This window comes from Cryptomeria japonica, chromosome 11 (genome assembly GCF_030272615.1).
Source record: "Cryptomeria japonica chromosome 11, Sugi_1.0, whole genome shotgun sequence".
Lineage (NCBI taxonomy): Eukaryota > Viridiplantae > Streptophyta > Pinopsida > Cupressales > Cupressaceae > Cryptomeria > Cryptomeria japonica.
This window is the reverse complement of record NC_081415.1, coordinates 186,914,669-186,933,327: the sequence shown is the minus strand read 5'-3', so window position 1 is coordinate 186,933,327 and position 18,659 is coordinate 186,914,669.

The following is an 18,659-nucleotide window of genomic DNA, read 5'->3' as shown; positions in this document are numbered from 1 at the left end:
TCACATATTGAAAGATCTTATTCAGGATCTTATTCACTGAGGCAAGATCGAAATAAAAGGACACGACCTAAAAACAACAAACAATGATCATCTTATGTTTAAAAATCTACTTCCATCACAAGATCAAAGGGGTCCTTCCATGTCAAGGGGAAATACAAATACCACTGATTATACGCACGTTGCTTATAATTACACTATGAATCACCTATATGATGTCAGTGAACAAATTGTAACTATTACCATAAACAATCTCAGCTCCACCTCAATGTTGTTACAAGTCGCGACAAGATCACCATTAAAGCAGCTCCACAAGGCACCACATCTATCCCAAAGCAGTATAACCTTGTGGAACAATTAGATAAGATGCCCGCCCTTATATCTATCTTAGAGCATTTGCGCCTATCCCCATCTCATAAAATAATCTTGGATCAAGCTCTCCAAGAGGCGTCAATCCCTGTAAATCTAAACAAAGATCATTTTCAAGCTATGGTTGGAAATCTAAGGTCATCACCATGTCTCACTTTCTCATACAGTGACAATACATCCTTCGAGCAACCTCATAATGCCTCACTCCACATTGAAGGGTTTATCAACCAACATAGGATCAAGTGAGTCTTGATCAATAATGGAGAAGGCCTGAATATCTGTACACTGCAATTGGTCACAGCATTAGGATATGCAACTAAATTAGTGGATCCCCATAAAAGGATAACAATCAAAGCCTATGATGATGTAGAGCGTTCATCCAAAGGAGTGATTGTGCTACCAATCTGAGTGGGCCCAGTGGTGAAGCACATCATATGTCAAGTTCTTGACCTTCCTCTATCATATAATTTATTGTTAGGAAGACCTTGGATACCCGCCATGCAAGCTGTTCTATCCACCTACCATTAGTGTATCAAGTTCCCTCATAACGATGTGGAAATTAGAATCCTAGGAGATGCAAATCCCTTTCCATATTGTCACAATATAAATCATCAACCAAAGATTATCATTCCCAACAACAGAGAAGCTATCTCATCCACATCATATGCAAGTCCAACCTCTCTTTCCAGTTCAAACACCACTATACCCAAACAAGAGAAGCTCAAGATGAAAATAGCAGAGGAAGGTCCTAGGGAGTACAATCTCAGCCAACTCTTTTGTGTTGGACAAATGCCTACTTCACCTAGAACTCATGGTAAACCTCAAAAGTTACTTCATACACCATTGGTCAAACCAGCATGCACTTTGACACCTTTCATCCTTGGAAAGAGTCAAGAAGAAGAGACCAAAGATGAGGACTTAGCAGAATGGATCTATAAAGATCCTATCACCACGAACATCCCACAAGCTAAGCTTCCCACAGATCAATATGGAAAAGGCCTTCTCATTATGCAAAGAATGGGTTATCATTGTCCAAGTGCTTTGGGAACTTGCAAGCAAGGACAACATGAGCTGATACAGAGAGAATTAAAACCCAAAGATAACACAGGATTAGGCTTTCAAAAGGAGATCCTTCCTAAGCTTAGATTCAATGGGAAACCCAACAAACCTCTATATCAGCCTACTACAACCATAAAGAGGTCACCATTGATTATATTAGCAGCACCGCACACCATTGCAACTACCCCACTAAGGCTAAAAATCCCAACAATATAATCTATAGCACCAGTCATCCCACCAATCAAACTAGCAACCCCATCAACAGCAGAAACTAGATCAATAGCACCATTGGCAGCGGCAACTATATCAGAATCCCCGACAATATCAACAACAATGGCAATTCCAGCAAAAGCAGCAGTGTCAACAACACTGATACTCCCCATATCAGATTCATTGATCCCTATAATCCTTCCTGTAGCACCAATAATTCCGTCTATCTAGGTACATCAGCCAATCACACCTGCAATGTTTAACTCAAAGGATATCCCAATATGGTATAGCAACCGCATACTGGAAAGTGACTCAGAGACCAACTCACATGAGTGGGAATTTGATTCAGTACATCTCAATACTTCAGATGAGGAAGACACATCACCCCCTCCACCTCACAAAGAAATCCATGTTTATGGAGAAGCGCATATTAAAACCTCTTGGGTTCTTGAACTAGAAACACCTTCCACAAACCCTACGTCACATCCTAAGCTCGATTCTGACAGGGAGAGTATCATCAACAACCTTCACCATAATATCTTAACCCTCACTGACACATCTAATGAACTTAACCTAATCGATGAGGTAATGCCCATTATCCATCCTGAACTCATCGAACGGAACCCACCTAACCCCGCATGCCTTGACCACTTCTAAAATGATGAGGCAGTCATTGACTTTTTGGAACTATGGGATAACATACCAAGCAGGGATCATAAAGCTAGATTCAACATAGAACTTAATAGCACAACATACTTTGGGGCGGATGCCAAACCTTTCAGCTGCAAAAATATAATGATAAAACATGGATCTTCCAGTGAAAACCACACTGTGGCACTGTTTGATCCCACAAAAGTAAAAAGAAAGAGTGTAGCCAAAGGTGAAAACCTCTCTAAGGCACTTGAGGATGAAAGGTTTGATATTCTCCCCTCTAGTACGTAATAGGAATGATCAACGATTCTCATTAAGGAACTGAAAGAATACAACGTGGGGACTCCTAAAAATCCTCACCACATACATCTGGCATCTCTTTTATCTCCAGAGGAACAACCTAAGCTTGTCAAATTCTTCAAAAAATGCCAGATCAACTTTGCATGGTCATATGCAAACATGCCTGGTCTTGATCCTGATTTAGTCATGCATCATCTCACTGTAGCAGAAGGAGCTAAGCCTGTCAAGCAAAAACTTTGCAAGATGCATCCCCAGATCATGGTACTAGTCAAAGCAGAACTTAAGAAACTCCTAGACATTGGTTTTATTAGACCAATTGATTATGCAGATTGGATATCAAATATTGTGTCTATTGGCAAACCAAATGAGGGCATCTATATGTGTATTGATTTCAGAGATCTGAACAAGGCATATCCTAAAGATGACTTCCCCCTACCAAACATCGACATAATAGTGGACCTAACAACTAGACATGCCATGTTTTTACTCATGGATGGCTTTTCAGGGTAGAACCAGATAAAGTTCGCACCCAAGGATCAACATAAGATGGCCTTCACATGTCCATGGGGAACATACTGCTAGAATGTAATGCCTTTCGGTCTAAAGAATGCAGGAGTGACCTATCAAAGAGCCATGATGACCATCTTCCATGATATGATGCATACTATAATGGAAGATTATGTTGATGACTTACTGGCAAAATCATTAACAAGAGTAGGTCATCTAGAAATATTAGAGCAAATCTTTGACAGACTGGAGCAATATCATTTTTGACTCAACCCAAAGAAATGTGTCTTTGGAGTAACCTCAGGGAAGCTTCTAGGATACATTGTCTCAAGCAAAGGCATTGAGGTCGACCCAGCAAAGGTCAAAGAAATCATGGACATGCCACCTCCAAAGAACATTAGTCAACTAAGGACATTACAAGGGTGGCTACAATCCATCTGAAGATTCTTTGCACAACTAGAAGATAAGTGTCACCCCTTTACATACTTTCTACACAAGAACATCCTCTTTCAATGGGATACCAAATGACAACAAGAATTTTAGATGCTTAAGGATTATCTCATGAATACACCATTACTGATCCCATCAGATCTGAGTAAGCCTTTATTACTCTATATCTCGGTAACAAATACAACATTGGGAGTGCTCCTAGCTCAACACAATGTAGAAGGGAAAGAGTGTGTTGTCTACTACATCTCTCGCACACTCATTGGCTATGAACTCAATTACACACCTATTGAGCAAGCTTGCCTAGTAGTAATCTTGGCAGCAACTAAATTGAGGCACTATCTATTAACACATAAAGTACAAATCATTGCAAGAGATAGATCCACTAAAGTACTTGATGCTCTACAAAAAGGGAAGGTTAGTCAATGATATCAAGACACAAACAAGAAAAGAAAGGAAAATGTTAGTGTCAGAAATCACAAACAAAATACTTTCCTACACAAGCATATCAAAAGAGATATCAAAAGCATGATAAAATATCTAACTAAGAAGGTAAATATGATGAGGCATCTCCAAATGCCTCCTAACATGCTCTTGGTTTCTTCTCCCTTGTTCCTCTCCTCTCCAAGTTCCAAAATAGTGTAGCTCTCAGCAACTTTTTGCACTATGGATGCTTATGGAGGTTTGAGATTGAAATATTGCTCTAAATGTAAATAAAGAAGCTAATATTAAGCTATTGATACTAAAATGATTTATTTTAACCCAAAAGACAATATATGAGTTGATTATGCTAAAATGCTCTCTCAAAATGTCACATTGTTATAGGTATGGGCATTCGAGCACATAGCCATATGTCGACTGATTGCAGAGAGATAGGTATTACCACACCAACCATATGTGTACTACTATGGGGGAGCACTAAGACAGGGTCCTTTTGGATACATATTGTATTGGCGACACGAGCTAGACAGACTAAGAGAGTTCACATGGAGGCCATATCGTGATTTCCCTGGATGGTCAGATGATAGTGATGAACTATCATATTGCAGATAGGAGAGGTACCTGATTGGGTGACTAGTGAATCACCAGAGAGTGATTGAGATGTACCTGCTAGAGAGAGTCAGACGACAGTTTGGAGAGAGGCAGGATGTACCTAGGAGGACTACACACTTTGCCCGATCTCACAGAGAGACGAGTCAGTGGGGGAGTATGATTCAGCCACACATAGTATATGCTGACTTCACATAGCTACAACAAAGACAATGGGATTGGAGATCAAATGTGGAGGACGTCGGGATGACAGAGGAGTATGAGAGATGGTTTGCACAACGGGGGCCAGTGCCATTGACAGATCCTAATATTCCAGTATTGAGGAGACAGGAAGACTTCCCACTCACAGGAGAGGAGGAGGGAGATGATGAGGATGAGGAGGATGAGAGTAGTGATGAGGATGAGGAGGATGATGAGGATGGATATGAGGATGGGGATGATGAGGATGAGCCAGATTCAGGCGAGCAGGAGGCATTGCAGGATATACCCATAGAGCCGGAGACAGCTAGCATAGAGGAGATGGAGATGTGCAGGGCTACCATAGCGAGTCAGCATGATCATATTGTGACATTAGAGAGACAGAATGCCATCTTGAGGATAGAGCATGAGTAGTTCAGAGCTGAGATAGCCAGACTTATAGCAGCTTGAGATACAGCCATAGCTCAGGCACAGCGAGAAGAACAAAGAGTCACTGAGTATATTGGGTTGATTAGGGATGCCAGTGCACGGGAGATGGCACAGATGTTGGTAGAGACCGGAGAGGAGATACGCCATTGGAGGACATTATATGAGAGTGCAGTTCCACCAAAGTAGAGAGCAGCATCATATCGGGCACGATCGAGGACAGAGAGCAGAGCATGCTCTCAGAGGTCATTGAGCAGCATGGGGGTGAGTGGACCTATGAGACCACCACAGCCAGGACCAGGAGGGACATCATCTGTGAGATATGGTAGGGATGATGAGGATAGAGGGAGCACCTAGTGATAGAGACACATGCTCTGTATGACGGACAGTGGACATTATGTTGTTTGACATTTTGTAGTCAGCCTGCGGGCCATACTTAAGACAGACAGTCCAATTTTGTACTCCGATATTATTGTGACATATGATATGATATGCATCGATATGATGCAATGTGTGATGACTGATAGTTATTTTCCATGTATGGATGACTTATGCACTGTTTATGTACCATTGTGGAACATGTATGGATGTATTTTTTATGTGTTTTTGATGCATTGATAATATGAAATGGATAAAATGCTTGATGTGATGCTTGATATAATGCAAATGTACTAACTGAATGGATGCAAGATGCAGCATATGTGTTTGGGGAAATCGGAGCACTAGACCAAACTGACTATCCGAACAGATGGAAGAAATTCTAGTAAGAAGAAATGAAACAGAGGACAATTAGAGACGAAGAAAACTTGCTTTCAGTAATGCACTTTGTAGGTGAGAACCTTTATTTTAATGTAGCAAAATGGATGCGTAGCATCATGGCATTGAAGGCTAGAGCTGAAATGCAACCCTTTTTTGCAAAAGACAAACACATCACAGACAAAAAACAATCACAATAGAAAAAGAAAAGGATCAGGAACCATCCCGGTCACTCTAAATCACTCAGTGACATCATCGAGCAACATAGGAACATGACCGAAGCCAAAGATAAATTAGTAAAAAGATAAGATGCACAAATTCCAACAAATCAAACAAACATCTTGATCTTCATTGTCAAAAGTTGAAAGTGTTGATAGGATGATCATGCTGTCTGGTTTCAGGACATGCGGTACCCATCTAAGACAGGACATAGTCTGGTTTCGAGTATACCACACCCTGTATAAGACCCATGATAGTAGTGACAAAGTCAAATGATATTGATGCTGACGTTTGATTGATATGACAATTGTGATCAGTTTGAATGTCTAGTTTGAGTGAAAAAGTTTATCTATTTATGCGTGATTTGCAGTAAAGTGTAGTGTTGGATTGCATGTCATTGGAGGGATGCTTAGTGAGCTGTCTTATGCATAGAGGGGTTATTTATTTACAATTTTTTTGTGTTCATTTTTTTTCAAGACTTTTTTTGACTTTTTAGGGATTTTTTCAGGACATTATTTGATTTTTAGGGATTTTTTTTTCAAGACTTTATATGATTTTTAGGGATTTTTTTTAGGACATTTTCAATTTTTAGAATTTTTTCAGGACATTTTTCAATTTTTATGATTTTATTTCAGGACATTTTTTCAATTTTTATGATTTTGCCCCCAGTGTCTAGCAAGGCAAGGAATATGACAGGTGAATAAATAGGCTTTCTGAAATGTTGGTGAATAGAGGGAAGACAAAGGCCTTTATTATGGAGACAATACGGATGCAAATTTCAAGGGCTATTTCATGATGGGACAAGAGACTGGATATGACAATGTAAAGCAATGACATGGCATGAGGGACATGTCAAGAGGTTTTTGAAACTATGTTTAAATTTTGCATCCTTATGTCAGATCAAGATCAAGGAATGAAAAAGAGTGTATGGATAGTGATAAGATATGGATAGGATAAGCAAGACCAAGAATGGATAAGGGACATGGACTGAAGGTCGGGGTAGGCTAAGGGATAGTGGCAAAAAGTTGCAATAAGACAGGGAATATGGATGAACAGTTATAACAAGCAAATGGATAAATGACCAAAAACTATGATAGGCTAAAAGCTGCAAACAAGATGCATGATGCTCATGAAGATCGTCAGCCTTGTCAAGATCAAAGGTGGAAAGGGAAAATGGACATGAGGGATGATAGGACATGAAGGGAAATGACATGGTATGATAGGATAATGAAGGGCAATAGGATATGAAGGAGGAAACCTGCCCCCAAGTGTGGTGTGCAAGAAGTTCATAGATTATACATGACACCTGTTTGCTAGCTTTTCATCATGGTACTTTCCCAAGGTGCCTGTTTGCCAGGTTTTCACCAGTTGACGAATTATTTTTGCTTTACTTTTTTTTTTCACTTTCTTTTTTTTTTCAATTTTTTTTTTTCAATTTTTTTTTTTTCAATTGTTTTTTTTTTATTTTGACTTTTTCAATAGAAGATGGACACATGATAGGGGATGGAAGAAGGACTCAAGCGTCTTTTTGTTTGGATAGTAGCCTTGAAAAAAATGGACCATGACCTTTAAAAGTATGCTCAAAGACATTGGTAGGATAAGGACATGGAAAATGAGATGAAACTAAGGCAAGGATTTATGCAAAGGATTGGACCAAAGGGATCAAAGGATGAAAAATATGCATTGGATAATGTATAGTGTATTGGAAGAATTGGGCTTTAGTGGATGGAAATGAAGGCAAGATCGACATTGGCACACACCTTGAGGGGTGATGGACTGATGGAGGAAAAATGTATTTTGGATATTGAGATTTTGATGGAGGAAAGGCTATGGATTTTGGGACATAAGGGCCCAAAATTGAAGAAGGAGGTGATGGAGGAACAGATTTGAGAGGTTTGGATGGAGGACTATCAATTTTGGATGCCAAGTTGGATGTTTCTTCAGGCTTTTGTGCTTCAAGGAGTTGCTTAGGGATCCACATGGTTTTTGATTTTTCATGCTTTTGTGGTTCCTTGGAGTGCATTGCTTGCATAAGGGATTTAGGAACCCATATATATTTTGACTTTGCTTTATTTTTCTCAGTGGGCCTTTGTGGCCTTTTTGATATTTCTTTTTCTTTATAGATAATATTGTTCTTTGTTTTGACATGTCGATTATATTGGACATGTTGATCCTTGAATACATGTGGATTTCTAGACTTATGACTTTTATACTTGGCATCCAAATTGCTTGGAAGGGGGAAAGGAATGCATGGATGGATATGAGTGAAGTTGACTTCTTTTGGATGGATGAAATTTACTCAAGGATGTGTGCCTTTGCTGACCTTGCATAGAGGACGAAGGGATATAAGGACCTAAGATGGATGGAAGGTATGATGGGGAAGGTGTATGTTTTGATTTTGATGGAGGGATACCAATGTCTTGAGAGTGAGTTGTGTAGACATGACCCTTAATATTTTCTTTAACATGAAGGGATTCTTGCTTATGGAGAGCTACTCCTTTGCCTTTATGAATATCTTGACTTGTAGGATACTCTTTTCTTTGGGAAGAAGACACGAGTCCATTATGAGATGGATATGATATGAGAGAAATAATGAGATCTTGAAGTGGATCGGATTGGACCAAAGTGGAAGAACCCATTATGCATGTCGAGGGTTCATGAACATCTTGCACTGACATGTTAGAATCATGAGGGGGATTAGGATCATGAGGGAAACTAGGATTGTGTTGTGGACATGGTTCAATGACAGGCTCTTCAAGAGATGGAATGGGAGAAATAATGAGATCATCAAAAGGAATGAGATCTTGGAGTGTATATGGAGCATTATGACAAGGAGATGGAGGAACAAAAGGATCTTGTGGAGGATTTAAAGGAATAATTTGATCTTGACAAGGAGGAAGATCATTGGAATCCTCTTTAAAGGTGCTTTGCTCTTGACTTTCAATGGGATCATCATAAAGGATGGAAAGGATATCTTGATCTTTCTTAGGAAGTGGAATTTAAATGGGATTTGAAAGGACATTGTGTCCATGAAATGGAAGGGGATCGTTTGGGATTAGATGAACTGGGATATCTTGATCTTGCCTAGGGAATGGAGTGTCAATAGGACTTTGGATAGGATGGACAAGAATAGGAGAATCATCATGAGTGTCTGGGAACATGGAATCCTGGTCAACAATTGGATGGGATGATAAGGTTTCGGGATCTTGATCTTGATATGTTTTAACACGCGTTTCTTTATGCTCTAAATTATCCTCTTGACATGGGGTTGGACTTTGGATATGCATGGAGGATTCTGACAAGGAATCAATGATTTGGCATGAAGGGGATGCACTTTGAACATTTGTGATGGATTCTGACAAGGAATCAATGCTTGAACATGAGGAAGAGGTACTTTGAATGGGGTCCTCTAAAACAGGTAATGGCAATAAAGTGCATGGTGGCATTGGGTCTTGTATTTCTGAAACATGACAAGGATGTGCATCATGAATTGGATTATCTTGGCAATCAATTATGGATAGCCCTTGGCTAATTGCATCCTTGGGTGTATTATTTGATGAGGACAATATGGAAGGTTCTTGTGAAACTTCTAGAGGTGTAGGGATAGATGCCACTGGAGAGTCGGTTTGTTTGCGGGTGGATGAGGCATTGCTAGATATAAGTGTATTATCTTGATCTTCTTCAAAGAACTCACTTGGTAATTTCCTTAAGAGCCTTGCAATAAAGCCACCTTTCTTTCGAGGTTTTGACATGGTTGTATCTGGAATTTGAACTTGTTTGGCAAGAATTTGGTCTTGGTTTGATGTCATGTTTTGATTTTGAACTAGATGTTGCTCAAATTGGTTTGACATGTTCAAAATTTGGCTTGGTGCATGTTGCAACCTTTGTTTTTGAATTTGTGATTGTGGTTGTTGATATTGATATGTTGATTGAACTTGTTGATATTCCACCATTGGTTGAACTATTTGTTGACATTGTATAGTTGGTTGGACATATTGTTGAAATTGGACCATTGGTTGTGTTGGTTGTATATGTTGGACCATTGGTTGTGTCGGTTGTATATGTTGGACCATTGGTTGTGTCTTTTGAAAATGTTGGAACTATTGAACAATTGGTTGTGATGGTTGAAAATCTGATTGATAGTAAACACCTTCTTGTTCTTGTTGTGGAGGCACATAATGTTGAAATTGTTGTTGTCTCTTTTCTTGAAATTGTTTCATCATCTCTATTTGGGAGAGGAGAGCTGGTATGTCTGATCGTTCAAGAAGAGATCTTACATCAATTGGCTCAATATTTGGATTTCAACCTAGAAATTTTTGAAACATTTTGGACATTTGTGATCTATTCTTCTCAATGTTTTTAACTTTTTGTTCCAAAATCTCCTTTTCTTGAGCTAGTTTCTCCTCTAGTTTTTGTATTTGGAGACTTGTTTCATCATAAAAAGTTTGATCGATATTGCCTTGTTGTTGGGTTGGATATAATTGTGATTGCCTTGGATTAAAATTCAATTGCATTGTCGGTTGATACGTCAAACTTTGTTGCATCATTGGTGCTTGGAACCTTGTTTCAATAGACATGTCACTATGCAATGTTTTTGGGATTTTTTATTTTAAAAGGATGATGTATGATATGCAACTAAATGCAACCTAAATAGATGAAAATGCAATCTATGGCAAGAATGCAACCTATGTTTTTGGTTGTTTTTCAAGATTTTGACAAACTCATGAATGCAATTCTAAAAATGAGACCCTTAGGAAATTGAAATGATGTCTAGACCTCAAAGGAAAAAAGGACCAAGTGACAATAGGACAAATTGACAATGTCTCACCTATATGCTTGGATACTAAGCTAGGTTTGACCAAATGACATTGATGACAAAAGGACAAAAGTTTGGTAAGGTCAAGACTTCCTAACAATGACTTTAGGGTTTATCAAAGATTTGCATTACTCAAGTATGACAAAACCTAGTTTTTGAGACTATATGCAAAGGGACAATTACTATGCAAATGACCTTAATATGATATGATAATGACCTAAGCTTAATGAAGGGACCTAGGGTATGCACATGCAAATGGATGACTTTTATTGATATGCAAAGGAGTATGACCTAAGTGAAACTTAACCTTGGTAGTTGACAATGACTTTGCAAAATGCAAACCTAAGATGAACCTAAATCTAAGTGACATGAATGTTGAGACAAGATTTTGAGAAATGTTTGACAACCATGTTTGAAGATGCTTTGAACTTTGTTGGATGAAATGTTCTTGTGTTTAACCTTGTTTTGAATCAATTTGTCTTGTTTTTGAAATGAGATACAATTCAACTTTTGACAAACAAAGAAGACAAGATATTTCACCTTAGACTCAAGACAATCATGCTCACTCACACATTTCTTATGGTAGGCAAGGGCATTAGGTACTTGAGAGGTAGACTCGTTATGGGATTCAAGGAGAATACACAGATGCTTGACCCCACAGGCTCCCCTCCATGACACTCACTTCTCAGGGCAGCCAAGAATCAATCCCCATGGAAATCTCCCCATGGTGAACTTAGTATCTCTTCCAAGTATCCAAACTTGTCCTTCTCAAGTAACTAGAAGGATTTTTGGCCTCTAAATACAAGGTGTTTAGTAAGGATTTCTATTAAGTGTTACTCCTTGGTGTCATGCAAGCGTGATTGAGACATTAAGCCCACCAAGATACCAAAAAAATGTAGTTGTGCAAGCACGATTTAGACCGTGAGGTTCTACTTAGATGTTGATATGAGAAAGAGTTCAAGGGTCATCACTTCCCAAGTAACTGCAATTCCCACGTAACCCTTCCTTCAAAGCTTTCACCCATCTGGTATTTGTTTATAGTGAGTTAGAATGCCAAGGTATTCTAGCTGTACTCACTTTGGGTCGTTCCCTTCTCACGATTATCACTTGCTTGCAAAAGCAAATGGTCAGGAAGGCAGGCCCTCTAAAGGTGACACACAATCAAAAACATGAGCATGGTATCGAAGATCTGGATTTCTGATCACCCTAAGAAGGATGAGAGCATACTCTCCTACTCCAATGTCAAACTCAACAATCAAAGAAAACATACATTCATTCCATCCTATTTAGAAATCATACTAGGTGCCTAAATATTAATTACAAACACAAAGTTTAGTTGTAGTCCAAGGCAACCTGCAAAACCCAAGTCAGAAGTTTGATATGTTTAGTCTTTGACTATCGAACCTGCATAAAATGTCTTAGTAGTTTCATTTATTGTCTTTGCCATGCGTATGCCAAGGTGCTGCACAGAGAATCAGTACCAAAAAACCAAAAACAAGTAGAAACTAAATGCAAAAGAAAACAATTTGCAAGTGAAAAACACTGCCTTTTACCTCTGTTTTTGGCCCTACACAGGTGCAGAATGTTTGACACAGGTGCAAAATGCTTGACACAGGCACAGATTGTCCTTGACATAGGTGCAAAATGCTTGACACAGGCACAAAATGCTTGACACAGGCGTAAAAGTTCCCAGAAAACCCTGCATTACCCTGTTTCTTGGGTTTTTAACCTGCAAATCAACTCAAAAGCACTCAATAGCATGGTTAAGTGGTTAGTTCATGTTGGGTTCACTAATTAATGTAGATCAGGAAATTGGGAATCATCAAAGAAAATCAATATTAGCCTAGTTCAATCACGAAAACTAAATTGCAATGATAAATCCTAATTACATTCAATAGAGATGCATGAAAAACAAGACATTCAATTCAAATGCAAACCATCGCAAATGTGAATATCTCCTTCAGAAATCTCCATTGTCCTTCTTTCTCCTTCAAATAGCTTTGTTTGTGGATCTCACCTACTAGTGCATAACCATGATGTGAAAGCAAGTAGACAAGATGATAGCGCAAGAATACTAGAAGCATGATTGATTCGACCAGGGCCTTGATTGAAGAAATTCATCCAATTTATAGATAAATCAGAAAAAAGACAAGATTAGAATGAAATTGATATTAGAGGCAATTGATTTCAAAATGGTAAAATTGAGTTGAAGGAAGAAGGTTATGACACCTTCTATGTCATGAATTATGACATATTGCCAATGCAAAGGTTAGAGGACTAGAAGCTTATGACATCTTACTATGCCAATAGTATGACGCATGAGAAATTCATGCTTCCACCAAAGCACAAAAATAGGGAGAGACTAGAGAGAAATTAAGTAGGTGGAAATTGAATTTGACAAATTAGAAAATAGGTGGAAATTAGGAATTAGGAAAATTAGAAAATTAGGTGAATTAATTAACAATTCTTCATTTATTAATTAATTCACAAAAAGAGAGGGAATTAATTAGGCAGTTAAATAATATTTAATTGTGACAAGAAGACTTAGGATAAATAAATAAATTATTTAACCTAGAGGGAAAATGACAAACAAGATTAAATGAATAAATCATAAAACCTTAGAAGATTAGGTCTTGACAAAAGATAATTGAAGTAGATTTGATTTAATCATGATTCTGACTTGATAAAAGACCAATGCTGATAAATGATTTGGTTGATAAATGCGCCAATTTATGAGGAATAATGACAAATTGATCCAAATTGACACGATTGAGAAGGACGACGATCGATGACAAATTGATCGCAAAATGACAAGATTGAAAATGATAACGCAAAACAACAAGATTGAAAATGATAACGATCAATGACAAATCGATCGCAAAACGACAAGATTGACAAGAGGACAAAACCCTAATTAGGATTGACGATGTCCAAAATGATGACAAATTAGCACACACATTGATGCGACAGGATAAGATTGACCAAAATCATGACTGAAGATTGTTGTCGACAAGACCAATTTCAAAAGCGAGACAATTGAAGAATGCAGAAGAAGGACTTGATGCTCGCAAATGATAAAGACCAAATGCGTCACATAGGAGAAATGTTAATGCGATGCAAAAACCCTAAAATAAGGCAGTGCGTAAATGTTAAAGTATGATTCTACAAGCGTTGACCAGTTTTAGGTGTCTACATTTTGCCCCTCTTTGAGACAATGCGATTTTAAGCATTGTTTCAAAGAACAATAATGAAAATGCCCCAGACAATGACAATGACATATGCATAAATTAATGTAGATCAGGAAATTGGGAATCATCAAAGCAAATCAATATTAGCCTAGTTCAATCACGAAAACTAAATTGCAATGATAAATCCTAATTACATTCAATAGAGATGCATGAAAAACAAGACATTTAATTCAAATGCAAACCATCGCAAATGTGAATATCTCCTCCAGAAATCTCCATTGTCCTTCTTTCTCCTTCAAATAGCTTTGTTTGTGGATCTCACCTACTAGTGCATAAGCATGATGTGAAAGCAAGTAGACAAGAAGATAGCGCAAGAATACTAGAAGCGTGATTGATTCGACTAGGGCCTTGATTGAAGAAATTCATCCAATTTATAGATAAATCGAAGAAAAGACAAGGTTAGCATGAAATTGATATTAGAGGCAATTGATTTCAAAATGGTAAAATTGAGTTGAAGGAAGAAGGTTATGACACCTTCTATGTCATGAATTATGACATATTGCCAATGCAAAGGTTAGAGGACTAGAAGCTTATGACATCTTACTATGCCAATAGTATGACGCATGAGAAATTCATGCTTCCACCGAAGCACAAAAATAGGGAGAGACTAGAGAGAAATTAATTAGGTGGAAATTGAATTTGACAAATTAGAAAATAGGTGGAAATTAGGAATTAGGAAAATTAGAAAATTAGGTGAATTAATTAACAATTCTTCATTTATTAATTAATTTACAAAAAGAGAGGGAATTAATTAGCCAATTAAATAATATTTAATTGTGACAAGAAGACTTAGGATAAATAAATAAATTATTTAACCTAGAGGGAAAATGACAAACAAGATTAAATGAATAAATCATAAAACCTTAGAAGATTAGGTCTTGACAAAAGATAATTGATGTAGATTTGATTTAATCATGATTCTGACTTGATAAAAGACCAATGCTGATAAATGATTTGGTTGATAAATGCACCAATTTGTGAGGAATAATGACAAATTGATCCAAATTAACACGAATGAGAAGGACGACGATCGATGACAAATTGATCGCAAAATGACAAGATTGAAAATGATAATGCAAAACGACAAGATTGAAAATGATAATGATCAATGACAAATCGATCGCAAAACGACAAGATTGACAAGAGGACAAAACCCTAATTAGGATTGAGAATGTCCAAAATGATGACAAATTAGCACGCACATTGATGCAATAGGATAAGATTGACCAAAATCATGACTGAAGATTGTTGTCAACAAGACCAATTTCGAAAGCGAGAAAACTGAAGAATGCAGAAGGACTCGATGCTCACAAATGATAAAGACCAAATGCATGACATAGGAGAAATGTTAATGTGACGCAAAAACCCTAAAATAAGGAAATGCGTAAATGTTAAAGTATGATTCCGCAAGCGCTGACCATTTTTAGATGTCTACACATACCTTATGAATCCTGCCATGGTAGGTAAGGATGTGATATACTAAGTCTTGTGCGAGTATAACAAATAGATGATCCCTATGATGGGGGAGTCACCACTTTTATCAAGCCACAAGTGACCTTTCAAAAATCTATGTTTCTACTCAAGGAAATATGTATGGTGAGTATCTTGGGAGCAAAACCATCTATGCTCTTGCACTGAATTATATCTCAAATATTCTCAATCAATAAATAGAATGGGTGGGCTACTACTTAAAGGTGTTTAGTCATTTTTGATGTCTTTGGACATAAGTTCATTCTGCAATGACTCACTTAAGAGCCTTGTAACTTGTGGTGGGGCCCATTTGTCCTTTCGGCAAGTTACACTGTAGGAACAGCTATACCCAAGGCTATAGCTTTCGCTCTCACTTGATTTCTATAGCGGCTCGAAGGATTTACCGTGCAAGGTCGTTCCCAAGAGTGATGTGTCTCTTGGTAGGCCTCTCTTAAAAAGATAAAAATTTGAGTGTTACTAACACTTTTCTCTTGCACCTAGGACCACGAAAGCCAAGGGAGAGGATAGTGTGTGTTAGAAGTAGGACCACTCGACCAACCTTTTTGCACAAGTGTGCCAAGCACGAAATTCACTTGTTCTTTTTAACCCATCATCGCAATGCATTCTAACTATTTGGAGATGTTGCTCCAACAATCATGATGTTCTTTTTAACTTCAAAGGCAATATGTTTAAGTAACTAGAAAAATGAAATCCTGGTCAACTTAATAAAAAGCACGTTTGCTTGAAGTAAGTCACTTGCAAAAATTGAAACAAGTGGATTGTAAGTTTTTAATTGCACCAAAATTTGAAGTGTGGCTTGTAAATTTTTGCTTTAGTTTGATGCTAGAAATGGAATTGTTTTTGTTGATTTTTAAGCACCGAATGAAAAGTTAAGCCTAAACTTGCAATAAACAAAAGTTTGTTTTGTTCAATTTTTAAAACACCAAAAGGAAGTTTTTGATTTTTAAGAGGTTGGTTTTTAGACCTGCACAAGAGACAAATAGTTAGTAAAAATTGAACATATGGTGGGCTTCCACAAGCCTAAGAAATTTTCTTTTTTTCAGTTACAGGGTCATTTTTACAACATTCTGTTACAATAGCGCTACTCTGTGTTTAAACAGAAGCACTATTTAACACAAATATGCTAAAAGAATAAAATGCTAGAGAAGTCAAAAGTGCTCAAACATGTTCAATAGCGCTAGAAAAGGGTCAAAAGCGCTCAAATAATGTCAATAGTGATAAACTTGGTACAATAGTGATAAACTTGGTACAATAGCGCTATTGTAAGAACAATAGCGCTAGAACAACAAGTTGCAATAGCACTACAATGTGATCAACAATGCTAAAGCGCAACCTGTGTGTCAAGTTCAACAATCAAACATGTTAGTTGTCAAAAAAAATTTTTTTTTAGGTGTTTAGATTCACGTCGGGTTCACCAAATGATGCTCTGCAAAAAGGGAAGGTTAGTCAATGATATCAAGACACAAACAAGAAAAGAAAGGAAACCGTTAGTGTCAAAAATCACAAACAAAATACTTTCCTACACAAGCATATCAAAAGAGATATCAAAAGCATGATAAAATATCTAACTAAGAAGGTAAATATGATGAGGCATCTCCAAATGCCTCCTAACATGCTCTTGGTTTCTTTTCCCTTGTTCCTCTCCTCTCCAAGTTCCAAAATAGTGTAGCTCTCAATAGCTTTTTGCACTATGGATGCTTATGGAGGTTTGAGATTGAAATATTGCTCTAAATGTAAATAAAGAAGCTAATATTAAGCTATTGATACTAAAATGATTTATTTTAACCCAAATGACAATATATGAGTTGATTATGCTAAAATGCTCTCTCAAAATGCCTATAGCTTAAATGCATACAAGTTTTTAGGATCCTAATTATGAAGAAATGGGCTCTATTTATAGGAAAAATGGAGCAATGGATGGTTGATATTGAGCAATCTCAACAAGGGTCAGGATTGAATGGTTTGAGATCCATGTGAGGGCTTTCAACCCAATCCCAGGATGACATGTACCAATGTGAGATAGGTTGAGAGGAGAGGAAATAAGCATTAAATGCTTGACATGACCTTGGGAGTTAAGGGCAAGGTTAGTTGAATGAATAAATTCTTTATTCAAAGAATAAAGCTTTTATCCAATGGGTAAACTCTTGTGCAAAGGCAAGAGGGATAAACATGGTCAAAGCAATAAATGCTTGAGGAGACACATGAGTGCAAGTTGAAATAACCATAAATGGTTATGTAAGAGCCATTAATGGTCATGTAAGAGCCATTAGTGGTTTTGGAAGACTTTAGAGGTTAAATTGTTGAACACACAAAGCATTAAATATTTTTCAAAGACTTTGAAGTCTTTGAGAAGTGACTCCAAGTTGCTTAGGAATGTGACAATAATTAGGGGATGGATTAGGTTAATTAGGAAGGGATTAGAAGAATCTAGAAGGGGGTTTAGGAATGTAAGTGGATTTGGTGGGTGAGGGAAAATAGGATTTTATTGAAATAAAATTCATTTATTTCAATAAATGTGTGCAAGTTGCATTTGTAGGAAAATGCAAGTGGGGGGGGATAATGATTTAAATAAATGTTTAATTTAATTTATTTAAAAGAGGAATAGGGGGATTTAATTAAATAAATAGATTTAATTCATTTAATTGATTGTGAATTTGGTTTAATGAATGAATTAAAATAAATTGAATAATTTATTTAATTAATAGAAGAATGTTTGAGGATGAATTAATTAAATATTAATTTAATTAACTGATGGCTTAGTGGATTTTTAATCAAATAAATAGAAAATATTCATTTAATTAAATTGGACAAATTTATGTGACTACAGTACTTACTCAACAAAGTAGCACTGACTGGCCGCTTGGCTAAATGGGTGATGATTCTAAGTGAATTTGACATCGAGTATGTCGACTGTA